Genomic DNA, 8,158 nt, shown 5'->3' on the forward strand with positions numbered 1-8,158 from the left:
TTGCTCTGTCTCCCAGGCTGGAGTGCAATGGTGCAATCTCAGCTCACTGCAACCTCCGCCTCCTGGGTTCAAGTGTTTCTCATGCCTCAGCCTCCCAAGTAGCTGGGATTACAGGTGCCCACCACCATGCCCAGCTAATTTTTTGTATTTTTAGTAGAGACAGCGTTTCACCATGTTGGTCAGGCTGATCTTGAACTCCTGACCTTAAGTAATCCATCTGCCTCAGCCTTCCAAAGTGTTGGGATTACAGGCCTGAGCCACTGCAGCCGGCCATGTCTTGTTTTTTTTTTTTTAATCTCCATGTCTCTAATAGCACTGGGCTCAGGGCCCTGCATGCTCAAACACTCAGTGAGGGTCTGCTGAACTGACTCTCTCTGACAGATGCAGACACACATGGGGAACACATATATTTTCAGACTAAGTCTTCTACTGTCTGGGAATGTTAGGGCAAGAGGAGTAAAGATGTCACGATCTGGCAGGAGCTGAGGCTGAGTTCTAAAGGGAGAGGAGGGGAGGGGTGGGAGCCCAGACATGGCTGGTAGGGTTTGCCATTTGAGTAGACTTGTCTTTAGGTTGAGCGGCTTCAAAGTTCTAGAGCCAGAGATAAAAAAAAAAGCTGGGAGTTTCTCTGTCACACCTTTGCAGTCAAATTTGGTTAGGCAAGGGGTGTGAGCTGGAGTGGGGGTAGGTCCCATGGGAACTGGGGAACTTTGCTCCTTACTCTTGGAAATTCTTCAGAGTAGACAAAATCAGTGTCCTTTGTATTATCTTAAGGTTTAACATGTGGTGGGACTTCAAGGAGTCCAGGGACAAAGGTCAAGAACTCACTATTCAAAAAAAAGATAAAAATAACCTATAACTATTTTCTGAAATATTTGTTCTCAGTAGTATTCAAAGAACTGTAAATCCAGACAACGAGGTTGTCTCTGCCTTTTATTTTGTCCATGTGTGGGTGAGGTGTGGGCTGTTCCTTTGTGCGTTTTACTTTATTTACTTTGAATAAAATTTTTTTTCTTTTTAGTAAACATCAGGGGAGAGCACACACACAGTCCCCCACTACCACAAATTATGCAGCTGAGTTTCCCACATTTGGGATAATCGCAGGTATCAGCACATCCAGAGTGCAATGGATAAGCCTCACCCTGGGAAAACCACCTTCGTGATTGTGGTATCTCCTATGCCAGGTGCTTTGTGCATTTTAATACACAAATGTAAAATTGATAGAAACTTGGCTACCTTGACTATCTATTTTAAAAGCTCTCTATTAAAAAAAACCTGTATGTTCTTTGATCTAGCAATTCTACCTCTAGAAATTTATCTTTAAGAAAAGGATAAATTGTGCATTTATGATAATGCATAAAAATCTGGCAAACATGTTCACAGTAGTCCACTTTTTAATAATAATAATATATATATCCTAAATATGATTATAGGAATTGAATAAATAAACATTCTTATCATAGAATACTCTGAGGTTGATAAACACGATGGTGAAGATGTTGAGCAGTTTTCCTTAAAACTAGTTCTCAATTCACTGCTGATTTGTGGAAATCTGTCACTGTCTATACCAGGCAGCAACTCGATAAGTCGTCTCAAGAACTGAGGCACAGATTCCTTTAACTTTGTTTTTTCTGAGACAGAGTCTCACTCTGTGGCCCAGGCTGGAGTGCAGTGGCGCGATCTCGGCTCACTGCAACCTCCACATTTTGGAGTAGCTGGGATTACAGGCATGTGCCACCATGCCCAGCTAATTTTTTTTTTTTTTTTTTCAGTAGAGATGGGGTTTCACCACATTCGTCAGGTGAGTCTCGAGCTCCTGACCTCAAGTGATCTGCCTGCCTTCACTTTTCAAAGTGCTGGGATTACCAGGCATGAGCCACTGTGCCCGACCTGATCTCTTTAACTTAAACTGCCCTATGCTTGCTTGGTTCAAGTTTTGCTGAGGCCAGAATGAGCAGAAGGTGGGAATGGGTCTGGGTATTGAAGCTCCCATCCCCACATATAGAGAGCTGGGTTTGTGCACAGGTGCTAAGTTGGGAGGTGCTGCAGGATTGGCCTCTCCCGGGGGCAGCTCTGGGGGGAGTCTCTGGTCTTTACCTTTGGTGGCTTTTTTTCTGTATCTAATCTATGGAGGAAATCGCATGGACATCAGGCTGACTCTGACCTGCCTGACGTTAGAAGGGTAATTCTGGACGTGGAAAGATGCTCAGTATCCACTGTCAAGCGAAACAGTTAACGAAACAGAAACAGCCCAGTGCAGTATTGTTTTATTTTTTCTTGGTAGACACATTATCTGTATCTGCACCTACACCTAAACTTCTTTTTATCTAGATACAGGTAGAATAACATCCAGAAAAAAGGTTCACCAAATGTTACTTGTTGTTTCTGGGTTGTGGAAATGCAATAATTTTCATTTGTGTTTATGAGTCCTTAAACATTTTGTTTACTCTCTTTTTTGTTATAAAAACATATATATCAGTTGTGCAATGAAAATTTACAAAGAATAATGATCTCTGGGGAGCTCTGCCTCTGATTTCCTTTTCTCTGCCCTTTAAGCTGTAATATAAGTAACTCCTGATTCCAGGTCTTTTGGCCCACAGTGAGAGTCTGTTTGGAAGAGTTGTTCATCCTGACCGGGCATCTGGGAATGTCACAAAGCAGGTGGGCTATGAGGAGCTAGCTCTGTAGGGAGAACTCTGATGGGAGGAAGGCCATGCCAAGCTGAGGGGGCAGCATGAGCGAGAAAAGGAAATGGCTCACTGTGGACAATGAGTTAATTCCAGGCCTTTATGGACGTTGATGCTGAGTGCAGGTATCTGAGATGCTTCATGGGAGAAGGCAGCTAGCCAGGTACTCACTTATTGCCTTCCATAAGGATACAGGGAACTGCTTTAATTGTTCTTTTCCTCTTTTTCATTTGAAAGTCTTGTCCTCATGAAAGGACAGGTGCATGGAGGGCAGAAACTTATTTTGAAAGTCCCTCAGCAAATTTCCCAGTGCTAGACAGAGGGGTTGTCAGCGGATGCCTGCTGGCGAGACTAGAAAGAACTTGAGTTGACAATGACAGGCAGAAATATATGCCACCCCAAAATATATCAGCCTAAAAGATGCCTTCTCAATTGAAGGCAATTGAGAAGAAGCAGATACAAGAAAAGCTCTCTGTCTCACCCTTTCCCCAATCATTTGCCTAAAAGCAGAACATAAATTTGTAAAAGGGTCCCTTTTCCCCTTCCTACTAGTTCGGACAGAAATTAATCACTGAGGACAACACTAGACTCATATCAGCCCAGAGATGGCAGTGGAGAAACCCACATACAAACCTTAGTTAGCCTTTATCTTCCATTATTTTCTCCATATATTTGCCTTTCCACAATTTGCCGCCCCTAGAAGCTCAAAGTTTTTTTCCTTTGTCTTGTCACTTCTCTAAAAATTTATTGTTCTTTTGTTAAGATGTCATATAAGCCCAAGTTCTAACCACCCTGATTTACTCATTGATGGGTACTGCCATGTGAAGGCATGATGTGCCTGTTAATAACCTGTTTTTCTCTTGTTAATCTGTCTCTTCTTAGTCTAATTTGCAGGGCCCCAGCTGCAGAACTCAAGATGGCTAGAGCAAAAGATATTTTCCCTCCCTACAGCATGAATTCCATTAAGGTAGCTTTAGGGAATAGCTCCCTGTCCCTTGTTATAGGTCTGTAGGAAGCTTCGAAGATAGCTAAGCTGGATGTGGTGGCTCATGCCTATAATCCCAGCACTTTGGGAAGCTGAAGAGGGAGGAATTTGAGACTAACCTGGGCAACATGGCGAGACTTCCGTCCCTACAAAAAATAAAAAATTAGCCAGGTGTGGTGATGCATGCCTGTTGTCCCAGTTGAGGTGGGAAGATTGCATGAGACCAGAAGTTTGAGGCTGCAGTGAGCCATGATTGAGCCACTGTACTCCAGCCTGGACCACACAGTGAAACCCTGCCTTGAAAAAATAGAAAGAAAGAATGAAAGAGAATGGCCTATTTAAAGAATTCCTTCCTCTAAAGCTGTTTTTACTAGAGGCATGAGGGTTCTTATGAGTAATTTGGTACACATAGTAGTTGATATGGTTTGGTCCTGTGTCCTCAACCAAATCTCATGTCAAATTGCAATCCCCACATGTGAGGGGAGGAACCTAGTGGGAGGTGGCTGGATCATGGGGCGGATTGGATTTCCCCCTTGCTGTTCTCATGATAGTGAGTGAGTTCTCACGAGATCTCATCATTTAAAAGTGTGTAGCACCTCCCCCTTCTCTCTCTCTCCTGCTGTCATGTAAGATGTGCCTTGCTTCCCCTTTGCCTTCCACCATGATTGTAAATTTCCTAAGGCCTCCCCAGCCATGTGAAACTGAGTCAGTTAAACCTCTTTTCTTTATAAATTACCTAGTTTCAGGTCGTTCTTTATAGCAGTGTGAATATGGACTAATAGTTAAATTTAGCTTATAAATAATTTGCTTTTTGTTCATCAGAATAGATTCAGGGATATCTATATGATAAAACAACTCAAACTCACTTGCACGCTGACATGCTTCTTGCCTGGAAGACTGTGGGCCTGCTGAGAATTATATCTAACCTCCTGCTCTCATGACCCCCACAGCATAGTGAACCACCCTCACTGACGCATCTGGATAGTTAAATTACTCACACACTTATCAAATTTTCCTCTATCTGCCAAACCAGGAACAAAGAAAACTGGCAGGTACTACTTGGGGTCTTTTCAAAATCTGGCCACTCCTTGGAAACGCACTCTAGGTCCCTGCCCCACCCTTGCGTGTGATGGGGTGGGGGTGGTTGGCTCTGAGGTACACGTGTGAGATGGGAATTCCACGCAGGCAACTTTAGGGAATGGCTTCTCCCCCGTTAGACAGGAGCCCACGAACAATGCTGGTGTGAGTATGCTCAGAGGGGAGACACAGGAAGGGAGATGGGGCCTGGACACCTCTCCTCAGCTGCCAGAGTCATCCCTGTGGCAGCCGAGGGCCTCTCTCACTGCTCCCTGGCCAGGGAGGGAGACTTGGAGGGGGCCATTATTTTTGCAGTTTGTGAACTTGCCTTATTAGTTGGGGGATGATTTCCCAAGGACTTGAAAGGAATATCTGAACATAGAAACCCGCAGGAGGGATTAGGAGTCCTGTCATCCCGGGAGAGAAGGTGGCAGTCCCTAACCCTATTCCCTCACAGTTAGGCCCTGGAGGGCACGTTGGTAATGGGAACATTCACTCCAGACTGTCAGTGTCCAACTCTCTGGAGGTCAAAGCGAGTCCTGCCCTTTCCCCAGCAGTCACTTTGCTGCTCTCCTTTGTCCTGCCCTGAGGTCCAGAAGCCCTTGGGCACAGCTGTGAGGGTTTTAGGAATGTTTTTGTTTTCCTGACACCAGAGAAGCCTGTTTTAAACTTGCAAAATGACAACTTAAGAAAAAGTGCTGATGATTGGCAGATGGATGAAGCCCTGAGACCAAAACTATATTCACCTGCCAACCCACATACCATCCAAGACTAATTTTAGCTACAGTCTCAGTTTTAACCCCGTCTTCAACCAAGAAAGTGGTTGTTGAACTCTGCCTGTGCTGGGCTTGGGACCAGACACCAGTGAGGCTGTGATCTTGCAGACATCCAGCACTTTCCTTTGCCCCAAAGCAATCTAAAAATCTTGCTCCAACACCTTATCTATCCAGTGGGCCATCTAGCATATAGGTAACTCAGCCATGGCTGAGAACGAAAATAAATAAGCAACTTTGCTGTTAGCTGTCATTTCTTATACACACACACACACACTCACCTGCATACACATACACTAATTCACACACATAGACCCACATACCTGTACCACACTCACTCATATCTACCACCTCCTCTCCACTCCTCAACACTCACATGTTTCCACACAGGCAGTGTGATGCAATGGAAAGATCCTTGACTTTGGAATTAAACCAAATGGCCATGTGATTCTGGGCATATTAGCTAAAGTCTCACAGGCTCCATATCTTTCTGTTTTTTTTTTTTTCTTTGAGATACGGTCTTGTTATGTTGCCCAGGCTGCAGTGCAGTGGCTATTCACAGGCATGATCACAGCACACTGCAGCCTTGAACTCCTGGCCTCAAGTGATCCTCCTGCCTCAGCCTCCTGAGTAGCCAGGACTACAGTTGCATGTCACTGTGCCTGGCTCCTCAGTTTCTTAATCTGCAAAAAGGATGCACATACTTACTTTACAGGATTTTTGTGAGGACTAGAAAGAAGTGAACTAACATATATAGGCAGTGTGCTAAATGGGTACATACTGCAACAAATGTTTGTTCCTTTATACCCTACCTTCCCCAGAGTGTATAGTCTACACTCTCACACACACAGTAATACTCATACACTATAGAGTATTGTTTCTCAAAAGTATGCCCATTCTCCTATCAAGACTCACCATCTAAACTTAATGCAGGGAAATCACTGCCCTTTCTCTTCCTATTGCTCACATGGAAAGTATCTTGGAATTCTTTGACTACTGACCCCCAATTGAGTGAAGATTCTCTGATAACCAAGCCTGATACACTGAGTTTTCCTTCTCACATCTCCTGTATTCTTGACAGCTGTAGAGCAGGTATTTTGAGGGTGAGAGATGGGGCTGTGATAAAAATCATTAAAACCCCAATTTCTGAATGCTGATGGCTCTTTCTGGGCCTCTTAATGTGAGATCTTAGGTGGAAAAAATGGTGAGAGTGTGTCTCCACTCCTTCTCAAGAGGCTTGGGGCCCACCAGGTTTCCTCCCATCCCCCCTGTATCAGCAAGGATGCTTTCAGCTGCTGTAAGTAATAGAGAACACAACTGGAAGCAATGCGAACTGTAAGAACAATTATCTTACTGAGAAGTAGCATGGAAACAGGTGATTTCAGGGTCGGTGCAGTGGCTCCACCACATCATGAAGACTCGGGTGCATCCCATTTGCCCATTTGCCATCTGCATTTTGGTGGTGTCTCCCCTTAGGGTCATGAGTTGACCACAGCAGTCCAAGGCGCTACATTTCCTCATCAAATGGGGAAGATAGCATTATGTAGGAGGAAAACCTTTCCCAGAAGCCCCTCAACAGGTTCCATAGGCCAGAATTAGGTCATATACGCACTCCTCAGCTGCAAGGGGAGGTGGAAAAGTGGGTGAATGGCACTGTCACCTCTGCAGAGGGCAATGGGTTCTTCAGCAAGGAAGACGGGTTGAGGGGATGCTTTTCGGGTAGGCAACCATGGGCATCTGCCATATTTCCCTGGTTTCTAGTTCTCCAAACATCAGACAGCAATATCTGAAAAGTCCAAGTCCCACTTGTCCACTCTCGGCTTGCTTTCTCTGTAGCTTGCAATCTGTTGCTGGAATGTGGAGGTTCCTGGTTCTGGATCATGGTACACCATTTCCTGTCATCGTCTCTTGTCATTTTGTTCTGTTGGCCAGAGCCCAAATCATAGGTGCCAGTTTGTCAGCAGTCTGACTGGTGGCCCCAATACTTGTTGCACTCTTCTCATTGTCTCTTTGAAAAGCTGTCTTCCTGCTGTGCCTGTATCCAAGCAGCTCTATTCCCCTTCAACAGAGTGTGAATCCTGTCTTCAGGCAGGTGGAACTCTAAGACAGCCTTCTCTGGCTGATTTTAATAGGATCTGGCAGCATATTGTCTGGTTTCTTTGTTTTGTCCCCTTATGAGTTTGAGAGAACACAATTATAACCATAACTCAAGGGATCACACCCATGGAAGGGCACTGCTGTGATTCTCCTCCCAGTGGGTTGGTTTCCAGGAGTGCTTGTGTGCACTGATTCACATTGTGTTTCTGACTGATACAGTTGAATATTTTTTCCCTACCTAAATCTCATGTTGAAATGTAATCCCCAATGTTGGAGGTGGGGCCTGATGGGAGGTGATTGGGTCATGGGGGCTGATCCCTCATGAATGGCTTAGTGCTGTCCTTGCGATAGTGAGTGAGTTCTCACAAGATCTGGTTGTTTAAAGTGTGTGGCACCTCCCCTCCACCTCCCACTCCTGCTTTCTCCATGAGATATGCAAGCTCCCAGTTTGCCTTCCATCATGATTGTAGCTTCCAGAGGCCTCCCCAGAAGCAGATACCGGCGCCGTGCTTCCTGTACAGCCTGCAGAACCATGAGCC

At 45.0% G+C, this 8,158-nt stretch overlaps 1 non-coding gene across 1 annotated transcript; it reads right to left on the reverse strand.

The window, feature by feature from the left end:
* Positions 1-1,028: 1,028 nt before the first annotated feature.
* Positions 1,029-1,192, reverse strand: LOC129019215 (U1 spliceosomal RNA). The gene has a single exon (XR_008495559.2). It is a non-coding gene; the product is annotated as a U1 spliceosomal RNA (small nuclear RNA).
* Between the last annotated feature and the right edge of the window lie 6,966 nt (positions 1,193-8,158).

Source organism: Pongo pygmaeus, chromosome 17 (assembly GCF_028885625.2).
Source record: "Pongo pygmaeus isolate AG05252 chromosome 17, NHGRI_mPonPyg2-v2.0_pri, whole genome shotgun sequence".
Lineage (NCBI taxonomy): Eukaryota > Metazoa > Chordata > Mammalia > Primates > Hominidae > Pongo > Pongo pygmaeus.